General features: G+C 37.7%; 1 pseudogene; it reads right to left on the bottom strand.

The window, feature by feature from the left end:
• Positions 1-7,712: 7,712 nt before the first annotated feature.
• LOC113200961 (MAP/microtubule affinity-regulating kinase 3 pseudogene) lies at positions 7,713-12,506 on the bottom strand (annotated as a pseudogene).
• Positions 12,507-12,510: the final 4 nt, after the last annotated feature.

The raw sequence follows: 12,510 nt of genomic DNA, 5'->3' as shown, positions 1-12,510 counted from the left end.
CTGAATGGCATCAGAATCAAAGCTTTCCCTGCTCCTATATATTGGGTACATAAGCAGATGATAAGGAAGGGGCTCAAACACAGGGAACAGATGCAGAGCATCAAATGAGAATTCTACTCAGAATCTGATTCAGAGGGGTTTGTAATCAAGTAAATCAAGTATTTTTTCCTTGAAATCAAATGCTCTCCCTGTGGAATAGGGAGATCTGTAATATAAACCATATATGAACTGAGAAAATGTGGGGAAATATAGTCCTGGTCCCCTATAGTTTCGTGAAAATTAAGAAACAAGATTAACTTTGGTAGAAGAATGTCCAGATGTTTACTCAGCTTGAGTCGGGAGAAAACAGCAATTATAGCCATTAACATCACAATTAAAAAAAATGTTTTCCACTGTCCTGAAATCCTTTGTGGAATCATACTGCTTATAGGTAACGTCTGCCAATTAGAACCATAAGATGTTAAAAAGAAACTACATTATGTCATACATAAAAGCGGTTGTTGTTAAATCTAGTGTTCATCTCTTCATATCTTACTCATTTCTGAGCAGCATTTAGCTATGTTCCCTGTTCTGCTTTTAAATAATTTGTTAAAATTCATCTCTGTTTTCAAAAATTTAACTACTGGGTAATACATATTTGTGATAAAGGAAAAAAGTAAAATCTTGAAAAAGACATTTAATGTAGAAAGTTTAAAAGTTTCGTAGTCTCATTCCTAGAGATACCAGATGTTAACAATTGTTATAGATCATTCAGAAAATTTTATTTTGTTTATATTGATCAGAGCCTTCCAGAAGATGCAAAAGATTACCAATTACCATCTTCTTTCTCAATATATAAAAAAAATAGAAATACAAATTAGATTTGAAAATGCTGAGCTATATTGAAAACCCTTAATTTAACTCAAAAAAATACACAGTGGTTGTATGATTAATATATACATAGACATACATAATACTCCTTTGAAGATAACATGAACACTCTTAGTTTAAAACCTTTATGGGATTTAGGCTAAAGTTAAATGGCCCTCATTGATAGTAAATATCTAAACTTTCTCAGTCTAATACCTAAAACAAAAATACTATGTATATTATTCTGCAACTTGATTTTTTAAAGTAGAAAAATATTTGCAAATTATTTATAGAAATCAGTATTATTTTATTAAATATTACATCCTAATTTTTTAATCATTCATTATTTAACTATTCCATTTTGGTGAATTTGGAATAATTTTTAATGTTCAACTATTAAAAGTAGTTGCTCCATTGTTTGTGTATTTCACATTAGTATAGGTATTTCTCTAGCATTTGCAACTAGATTAACTATTCAGTTTAGGGAAGGGAAGAAAGGTATGAACTTTATAATTTTTTTCCAATGCTGGGGATTGAACTCAGTGCCTCTCACTTTACAGGAAAGCACTCTACCACTGAACTATATCCCAAACCCTGAATGTTGTAAATTTTAGTAGGCCTTATGCAATTGTCTGACAACCTGGTTAAACTTGTATGAACAGTATTTCAGACATCTAAAATAGTAGTATGAATAGACAGATGATATAAGGCTTTAAATATCTTTAGGTATAAGTAAAGTGAAGAAGCTTCAGAAACATTCATTAACATTTGATATTCTCTTGTGAGTAAATGTGTTTTTACCTCCTGGGCTTTTCTTGTTGGATATAATTGCAGGTAATCAAATAGTAGTTTATTGTTTATTGTCTTAGCATAGTAATGAAAGCTACTACAATAATATCAAATGACTTATGTAGTACTTACTATTTACTAGACAATTTTCTAAACATTTAATTGCTATTAACTCATTTAATTTCAACACAACTTTATAATTTTTCTTTAAAAACCGAGATTATTGATCAAGAAATTTAATTCATTGAAAACATTCTTTACCCTTGATTCTGATAGTTAGATTTTGTATGAAATCTAGCCTGCTTCATTAATACTTTTAACAATAGTTATTATTTGCTTATTCAGGCACTGATATAATATTATAACCAAGACACATATGTTTCCTGTCCTGCAGAGAGACAATGGTCTAAACTTCAATTTAGTTAATAGCAGAAATCCCCACACCTGACCAAAGCTTCCCCTGAGGAATGGTTCTGAAGTTACTAGTATGAAATGAGGTTGTCCTTGAATCTCTGAAGAGTAAGTGTGAGGGGTAGTGAATGACTCAATGTTTAATAAAAACTGCAACATATGTGCCCACTCAAAGCAATAATAAAGATTATTTTATTCATTTCTGTGGATGAAGTTTTTCTTATGGGTGGGTGTGAATCCACACCCATGAGAAAGAGAAAGGGAAAGAGGGAGAGGGGTATGGGGGGAGAAAAAGAGAGAGAGAGAGAGACCAACCTTAGGTTCAGTGAAGAAACAGCGGGTAAGTCTAGGACTATATCTTTGTGGTAGAGATTGTACTTAGCATGCCCAAGGTCCTGGACTCAATGCCCAATATCAAATCAAAACCAAACAGACCAAAAAAAAAAAAAATGGAACAAAAGAAAACAGGTGAGAGAGGAAAGCCCTTCCCATCAAAGCTAAGAACAGAACTAAGGTGTTTCATAGGGAGAGTAAAAAGCACCAACACTTTGATAGAAAAATTTCCTCTCCAAAATTCTGCACTAAATTCAAAAATCACAAAAACTCTCAAGAGTGGAAGAGGTTCTGCAGGGGTCTTTATATCACTGAGGTCGTCATCACTGGAAGTTAAGGGCTAGTCAGTTCAATCTCCCAAATGGAAGTTGGAATAAGTAGTGGGGCTTGGAAAAGAGCCACGACCAAGACCTCCCCATCCCTCCCTTTGCAGTAGGTAGCAGTCAGTCCAAGCCTATCTTGCCTTAGGTACAAGAGTGTCTTTTCCCACCATCCTGACCAATGCCCGAGCAGCCCCACCAATGTGCTTATAGTTCTTCACCACTTCTTTTCAAAACTGGGAGTCGCTTGTTGCTGATTTATCAAACAGATCAATGCCAAATCTGAGAGAGAGGCTCCTCTTGGCTATCCAGCTTATTATAGAAGCAAATTAATGAAACCACACAGTAAGTTTCTTTTTCAGAAAACAGGAATCTAAGAGAAGTTCTGGTCAGGGGCAGGGGAATCGCCCTGAATGCAGTACTGAGCAGCTAGGTAAGTGGGCTACTGTTGTTTAACCAGATTTGACCTGCATCTAACAATGTGTTAGGCACCAGTAAACACTATCTGGTATTTGCCAATAACTTCCCACTTTAAAATTTTGCAGTAGTTCTGAAATGTACTTTTTGACATGTGACTCCGTCAATGATTATAAAGATTAAGCTAGTGAAAGGGCTATTAAATGTATTAATACATTGGGGAGCCCTACATGGAGGGGAAAATGACAAACAATGAGTCCTGAGCTCTTATGTGAGGAGGTGGATGGGTGGTTAAGGCAATGGACTTCTAATTGATTGTACTTTGCGTGGGTGGATTCTAATTCCATCCTTGTCAAGTTGAGCAATTTTCTCTAATCCTCCTGTTCTCTTGATTCCTCCGAAGTTGTTATTCTGACTGAGAACCTAATTTGGTAGTTGAATTATTTGATTCAAAATTTTATTACCTCACAAACTTTCTTAGCAGGGATTCCTTATCAAGGTAAGAACTGAAGAATAAATTGAGGACCACAGGAAAGCATTGCCTAACCAATTTAAAGGAACTAGCCAATTTATAGATAAAATTATCTAAGAGTTATATACACAAATTTATGTATCCCAAACTTTATGGGTTACTTAAGGCATTTTTAGGCCAATTTTATCTCTACTGCAACTTTTATCTATTATCTTTTATGTTAATTTTTTACTATTTATTTCTGAAACCTTGATTTTCCCAGGCTGTTTCCCAGGATGTTTCCCAGGCTGGGCTCAAGGCATCTGCCTCAACCTTCCAAGTAGCTGGAACAATAGGCACAGCCATAAAGCCTGACTCTATGCTAACTTTTAAAGCAATCACTATTGTCTACAGATCCCTATCTTTGACAAAAATGAATGTGTTTCAGAAATAAAAAGGGAATTCTAGGGCTGGGGATGTGGCTCAAGCGGTAGCCGCCTGGCATGTGTGCGGCCCAGGTTCGATCCTCAGCACCACATACAAACAAAGATGTTATGTCCACCAAAAAACTGAAAATAAATATTAAAATTCTCTCTCTCTTAATAAAAAAGTAATTCTATACAACATTCCCTGTTAAGAAGAAAGATTTCTTCCTCAGAATGGAAAAGAAGAATGTCACTATTGTGGTGGTTTATACTTGTGACTTCCTCCTGGCTCATAGTCAGAGGGGAAAGTGAATAGCATATTTCTTCATTTGATTCATTTATTTTATAATTTTTATTTTTAAATAAATACCACAATCTCATGATTTTAAAAGTATAAAAAGACATACAACAAAGATTTGTCATCAATTACCCTTCTCACCAGTTATTACTGTTTTTAAACAGCATATATCCTTTCAGAAACAGAGTACACATATGTTAGAAAATTAAGCTCGCAAAGATATATTGTTGTGTGGGCTCTCTTTCATCCAGTGAGGAGGTCCACAAAACACAAAACAAGGTAGAGGAGAGTATGGCTGTGAAGTCACTAATCAAGACCTCCAGAAACCAAGCAGGAAGCAGGTTTGATTTCATTGCACAGTTACCATGTATATATACTCAGGCAGTAGCTAAACAGATTACAGGCAGTCACCAATACAATTTCTTGCCAACTGTCCTTGCTATGACAATTCGAGGAGTGGGCTGTGGAGCAAGCACAGGGACTGCAACACATAACCTCACACTCAGGGCTGTGCCTGTGGGGTAAGCAGTCTGCCATTCATGCGTCTAGCACGAGGGGAGTGGCCTTCTACTCAGACACCCTTAACCTATGCCATGTAGGCAGTACTCCATGCATTAAGTGAAAAAGGTCATGGTACAATTCATGAATAGGCAGAATTAATATTGTCTAAATAGCCATACTATCAAAAGCAATATACAGATTCAATGCAACCCCCCCCCATTAAAATACCAATAACAATTTTTGCAGAACTAGAAAGAACAGTGCTAAAATTCATTTGGAAGAATAAAAGACACAGCAATTCTAAGTCAAAAAAGCCATGCTGAAGGCATCAGAACACCTGATTTCAAACTACAATACAGAGCTATAATAACAAAAGTTACATGATACCGGCATAAAAACACACAAACCAATGGTACACAATAGAAGACACAGAGGCAAACCCATTCAGATATTGTTATCTGATCCTTGACAAAGGTGCCCAAAACATACATTGGAGAAAAGAGAACCTTTTTAACAAATGGTGCTGGGAAAACTGGTTATCTATATGTAGAAACTTGAGATTAGACCCTTATCTTTCACCCTGAACAAAAATCAACTCAAAATTGATCAAAGACTTAGGTCTTTGATGCAACTCCTAGAAGGAAATGTAGGGTCAACACTCCAACATATAGGCACAAACAATGACTTCCTCAAAAGAACCCCTAAAGCTCAGGAAAAAATGCCAAGAGTTAATAAGTGGGCTGATATCAAATTTAAAAGCTTCTGCACAGCAAAGGAAACAATTAAGAATGTAAAGAGAGAACCTGCAGAATGGGAGAAAATCTTTGGTAACTACTCTTCTAACAAAGGATTAATATCCAGAATATACAAGGAACTCAAAAAACTTAATGCCAAAGAAGATCAAATAATCCAATTAATAAGTGGGTAAATGAGCTGAACAAATACTTTTCAAAAGAAACCCAGATTACCAACAAATACATAAAAAATGTTCAATTTTCATTAACAATTATGGAAATGCAAACCAAAACTACACTGGAGATTTCATCTCACTCTGGTTAGAATGGTAGTCATCAAGAATACAAACAATAATAAGTGCTAGAGAGGATGCAGAGGACAAGGAACACTTTTACACTGTTCATATAAAAGGATTGTAAATTAGTACAGCCACTATGGAAATCAGTTTGGAGTTTCCTCAAAAATCTAAGCATAAAACCACCATATGACCCAGCTATATTTGTAATAAAGTCTTCATATTATAGGAATACATGCATACCCATGTTTATAGCAAAACAATTTACAATAGCCAAACTGGAACCAGTCTAGTGTTCATTAACAGATGAATGGAAAGAAAATGAAAAGAAAAATATATACATATATATGTATGTGTGTGTGTGTGTGTGTGTGTGTGTGTGTGAGAGAGAGAGAGAGAGAGAGAGAGAGAGAGAGAGAGAGAGAGAGAGAGAGAGTGTTTTATTCAACCATAAAGAAAAATGAAATTATTTCATTTGCAGGAAAATGCATGGAACTTGAGATCATTATGGTAAGCCAGATAAGCCAAATTCGGAAGGTCAAAGGTCACATGTTTTCTCTCATATGTGGAAACTAGAGAAGGGAAAGGGGGGAAAAGGTTAGGGAGAGTTCTTATGAAAATTGAAGGGAGATCAGTAGAGAAGAAAGAAAAGATCAGAGGCAGAAAATGGGAAGTGTTTCCAAAATCTCGGTCCTTGTCCCCAATGCCAATACAATAACAAAGACACAGTTTTGAGAAAAAAAGGAAAAGGTTTATTGCTTTGCTAACAAAGAAGAAACACAGGGGACTCCTATCCCAAATGCTGTGATTCTGCCCATCAGCAGGAACAAGGGATTTTTAAAGAGGTGATTCAGAGAAAATGAGATTAGGGAGGAGAGATTGTTATGAGGTGACCGTTCAGAAAACACTTCCAAGTCGAAACTGGAAACAAATCAAGGAATTTTATTTGATCTATTTGACAATTATACCTGGCCAGGGACTGCTTCTGACAGAAAATAGATCTCTAAGAGAAAGAGCAGCCAGTTGTTTTTGGTCAGAGTATTTAAGGAGAAGAATAGAGAACCACTTCACACTTTATAGACTTCCATTTGGAATTTTGTAAGATCTTGAAAAATTCAAGCAAGCAAGCAGAATACAGGGGCTAAAAATGTAGTTAGCAGAGCAAGAACAGAAAACCACATCCCATCGATGGGGGTCTACATCCTCATTTGTATGGATTTACATCCTCATTCCCATGGATCTTTCACAATAATACTTTATATGTAATAGAATTTTCACGGGAACCAAGAAAATGAAATCACTATGGCTGTACTAACTTATGCTTGTCTATAGTTATTTCTTATATCTGACTACTGTTTTAGCAACCTGTATTTACCTCTATATTTATCTATAACTACTTGTAACTATATTAGACTTATGAGCTTACACTTACCACATTACATTTTCAATATCTTATTACTGGCAACATAAATCTTTATGTCCTTTAGTGATTATCTTATTGTTATTTCTTTTAACTTATAACTAGGGCAGACTGGAGTATCTTAACATTACTAATTTTATAACACTTATCTTATACTCCTATTATTTTTATTAATTATTATTTTATTAACTTATAATTTCTAATTTATAACCTATAACCTGTATTGATTAAATTCAGACTATAACAAGATCATGAAGGAGAAGATCAGGGGAAAAGAAGAACATGGAGGAGGTAAGGAAAAGATGATCAGGAAAAAGATTAGGGACAAGAAGATCAGAGGAGAGAAGATCAGGAAGGAGGTTAGGGAAAAGAAGATCAGGGAGAAGGAGGTTGGGAAAAAGAAAAACACATGTATGTTTCAAAACCATAGGGATATAGTCAAAGCATCAAGTGAAACCCTGTTACAGTCTAACTCCTCTTCAGATATGCCACAACTGAAGGAATAGCTGGTCCAGCATGGTCACTGCACCATCTCTGCTTCTGGCTTGAAGAAACAGTTCTCCACACTTTGTTTTAAGGAAACTAGCAGATGCTGTTACTGAGGTCATTGCTTGCCTGAGCCTTGGCAAGTGAAACGTTTCTGCTAGAACTGGAGATGTCTAGCTCTGGCTCAATAAAGGGTTTAAGTTCATATAAAAGGATTGTCCACGTCCCACACAGGCAATGGAGTCAGGGTCACTCTGCATGAATTTGGGCTGGCAATAAAAGGACCACACAAACACAGATACCTCTTGGGAGTTCAAGGATGGCTCTGAGACCTTAGCTCCCATGCTGGAGGGCAAGGGGAACAAGGGAAGCAAGAGGCAAGAGGCCAGACAGAGAGAGCATACCCAGAACCCCTGCTTTTATTTAGGGGGGGCATTCTATAGAAAATTCCACCCAAATAAGGCAATTGTATTGTGTTACAGCAAACTCGGGGGTGTAGCCCAGTCTCATTGGATGACACCTATTCCCAGAGCTGCACTCCCTTGGGGAGCCAAAGTGAGGCCAACCTGCATAGCAGGTAGTGTGATGCTGGTTTCAAATCCCCTTTACTCAAGGCTAAGGGGGCGTGCTAAGCTTCTATTCAGGGCAGACCCCGACATTTATGCCCTGTGTTAATCTACCTGCCCTTCATGATTTGTTGTAGAGTGCCTTGCTTAATTGGGTTTAGCACCAGGAAGCATTTGAGAAGGTTTTCACAAGTCTGTGGAAAAGCAGAATGGGGTTCTGTATTTCCCTTGTACCATTCTCTCACTAAGACCCTTCGGATTCTGTCCACAAAAAGGAAGTGACCCACTGACTAGGGTGTACAGGATAATGCTAAGACTCCACATGTCAACTACCAGCCCATCATACTTCTTGGTCTGGAAGATCTTTGGGGCTGCATATGGAGGACTACCACAAAACATGTCTGGTTTACTGTCAAAAGTAAACTCATTGCTAAAATAAAAATCTGCTATTTTAATGTTTGTATCTGCATCTAACAACATATTTTCAGCCTTGAGGTCTTTGTGAACTATCTGCTTTTGTTGGTCATACTGTACTGCAGACACGATCTGCCTAAATTTAGCTCTTTCTTCTTTCTCAGTCATTCTTCCATGTGCAACCAAATAGTCAAATAGATCACCTCCACTTGCATACTCCATGATTAAGTAGAATTTTTTTCAGTTTTAATGACTTCAAGCAACTTCACTATGCTTGGATGATTTAAAATCTTCATATACTTACTTCTCTGAAGAGATTTTGTAGACTTGTTGTATTCAAATTTTGTCAATTATTGAAACTTCTCTGCCTGTAAGGGTGCGTCGTGCCAATGTCACTTTTTCAAAGCTCCCCTTACCATCACTTTCAATAGTCTGTATGTAGTCTTTGATGTGAGTCTGCTCATCTGCACAAGAAGCTATGGAGTTTCTATACCATGCTCCAGAGTGCCCAGTGCAGGAGGTGACTTCTTGTCACCAATCTCCACAAGAGGTGTGCGGGTGTGCATGGTATGAGCGAGTTTTTTTTAAATATTTATTCTTAAGATTTAGGTAGACACAATATCTTTATTTTACATTATGTAGTGCTGAGGATCGAACCCAGTGCCTCTTGCATGCTAGGCGAGCACTCTACCACTGAGCCACAACCCCAGCCCCTGCAAGGTTCTTTATCATTAAATATACTCAATGTCTTTTGATGATTTAAATAAAAAAAAATAAACTCCTACATCTACTTAACTAGCAAAGCTAATAAATATCTCTGGGTCCTGTTATGCTCGAGTTCGGGACCCCCAAAAGACCACCAGAGACCCAAGATCCATGTAAGCAGCAAAGAGGTGTTTATTGCAAGCTAGCTCGGTCCTCCACGCGCACACACAGCAATTGGTGATGCTGAGAGGCCCCGAGCCCAGGGTTTGCTGCAGTTTTATACATTCTTTGGAGAAGACAGGGACCCCCACATACATCATAGCATCCCTTAGCAAATCATCACACACCACAGGAAAATCAAATCACAACTCTAAGACATGATTAGCACATTCACTGGTGGGAACAAGTTGGGTAAGGGTGATTGGTCAGTACAAAAGGGGTATTCATTTGAACTGATTGGTTTAAGCCATGAGGGGTGTACGTGCTGAACTACATGGTTTCCCAACATGTTATCAACCACCATAAACTACTGGGAGGGTCATCTGTCATCCCAGGTATTTCCCTGTCTCATGCTGATTGGTGGCTTCTAGGGGTTGCTATGGATCCCCACCTAGCTTGACTGGTCAGGGACACCTGGCGCAGCAGATCTCTCCTCTTATTTGTAGATAAACAACTTAGCAGGGTGGGAATGATCCTAGGAGTGCTCTGTGGGTTTTTCCAAGGACAAAGGTGATGTCCCTTCCTTGGACAGGCTTTGCTCTGAGGTAGAGGCTGGTTTTTCAGGTACCACTACCAGGCTTAGGATAGGTAAGGGTTAGGCAAGGGAAGGAGAAAAAGGAAAGAGCTGGAGATAGAATGTGAAAAGAATGCTAATAGCCTCAAATGCCTTCCACAACAAAAGATGTTTGCCCAGTTTAAAACTATTCTTCTGGGGTAAGTCAAAGAGAAAAAGGCAAATGAGGAGTGGTTCTAGGTATATTCATTTCTAGAATTCTCATTCTAGAATCTACTATGCAGTCAATGAATGCAGTCATAAATGTACTGACTGCATAAAGAATAGTTATATACACTCTAAGTGGATCGAAGACCTAGGCAGTTCATGGTACTTTACAGTTTGGGGATTAAGACCTGATGAAAACTAAAACAATATTTCCCAGAAATATGCAGCCAAACAACAACAACAAAAAAACTTTACAAATCAATTTGGATGGTAAAGTTGATTGGTTGACAGCAATGGGATTTTAACAGTGGTCCACTTTACTTTTTGAATATAGCCCTTGATGCTGATTTTAAAAGGAACATGTTTTTCTGTTCCTCTTCTCCCTCTTCCCTTCCCTAACCTGGGGGCAGGGAACAAGATTACATTGAGTTATCTGTTCTCCTCAGAAAGGAGATGTCACCAGAATAACTAGGAAGTGACTATTTCCCAAATAAACAAGTGAATTTCAACACACCATCAGGGTGCACCTGGGACCTTCTATCAGGGCATACCTGGAATGTAGCCTTTGAATAGCTTCTTTAAAAGTCCTCTGTTTTCACTGATGGGCAGAATCACAAAAGTCCCCTGAGTTTCTCCTTTGGTAGAAAAATAATACTTTTTTTCTTTTTCTCAAAACTGCATCCTCATTATGGAATTTGAATCAGGGACAAGGCCCATGCTTTTCAGTAATAGGGTCAGACACCCAGCCTCTAGTGTTATTGCTCATCTGCTTTTCTTTCTAGTGTCTTTCAAAAGACTTCACAACCTCTTTCAATGAAAGTTGTAGATTTAGGGACCACAATATGCAAATACTAGTTTCACCTCTGTTCTTTGTACAAGTTGTCTTACATTTCTGCCAAATGCCCCATATTTTTAAAACATATTATTAACTTATTTCAGTTATTGAACATATAGGATTTTTAATATCAATAAAGAAACAAAATAAAATGCCTCACACATGTGACAAGTTAATATTTACAATTCATTCTCAAAATAAACCATGATGCAATAAAAAGTGCATTTGCACTCCATCTGTTTAAATTGTATATATTTTATTTTGGAAATGAAATCACTTTTGAACAAAGAAAAATATGTCTGGCATGTGGTATGTACTCAATAAATATTTGTGAAATAAATAGATTAATATTGCTTTGGATTCTTCTGAGAAACTGATGTGACTTCATTTTTGAGAAACCAACCTCTACCTCAGAGCAAATCCTGTCCAAAGTGGGGGAGTGACCCTTGTTCTTGGAAAACATACAGAGCGTTCCTAGGCATGTAGCTACGGACTATGTCGTTTGTAAATAACAGGAGAGATCTACTGATAGACCCAACCTGATCTTTTATTAAAATTGGGAGCCATCTTGCCACAAAGCCATGAAAAGCCAATTTCGGCTTTACTATAAATTACTGAAAATTCTGAACCTGCTTGGAATGCCTGCTCGTGCCTTGAACTTACCCATTCCTGGCTCTCTGACCAGATAGCAGCCCTCTCTGAAACTTAGTGACACCTCATAAATATTGGCCTTCCCTGGCCAGACAATGACCCTCTCTGAGGCTCTAATGGTCCTCATAAATTCTGATGTTGGGGCCAGCAAAAAAAAAAATGTAAACTACCATTAGTGTGATGCTTGTCAGAGTTCTGTTATCTGTAACCCCCCTTTGTGTAACTTTCTGGGCTATAAAGCTGGGCTGTAGGAAAGGTGGGGCGGCTGTTTTGTTCCCACCATTTTGGGATGGAAAGGCAGCCCGGCCGGTCGAAATAATAAGCTTGCTTTAATTTGATTTTAATTGGAGTCAGTGGTCTTTTCTTGCGTCCTGGTCTAACACTACAGCGCCAAGTGTCCCTGACTCAGCAAAACTAGTTCCTGGAAAGACCAAAGAATGTTTGAGGCCTAAGACCTGACGGTGATAACCCTAGCAACAACCAATCAGCGTGAGACAGGGAAGATACCTGGAATGCCAGACGGACACCCCCCTCCCCCCCTCAGTCTCGATGATTGATAACATGTTAGGAAATCATGTAGTTTAGCACATACACTCCTAACATCTTAAACTAATCAGTTCAAATGTATCCACCTCTTGAACTAACCAATCACACTTACCCAACATGTTC

This window comes from Urocitellus parryii, chromosome 8, assembly GCF_045843805.1.
Source record: "Urocitellus parryii isolate mUroPar1 chromosome 8, mUroPar1.hap1, whole genome shotgun sequence".
Classification (NCBI taxonomy): domain Eukaryota; kingdom Metazoa; phylum Chordata; class Mammalia; order Rodentia; family Sciuridae; genus Urocitellus; species Urocitellus parryii.
This window is presented reverse-complemented; position numbering and strand designations above follow the sequence as displayed.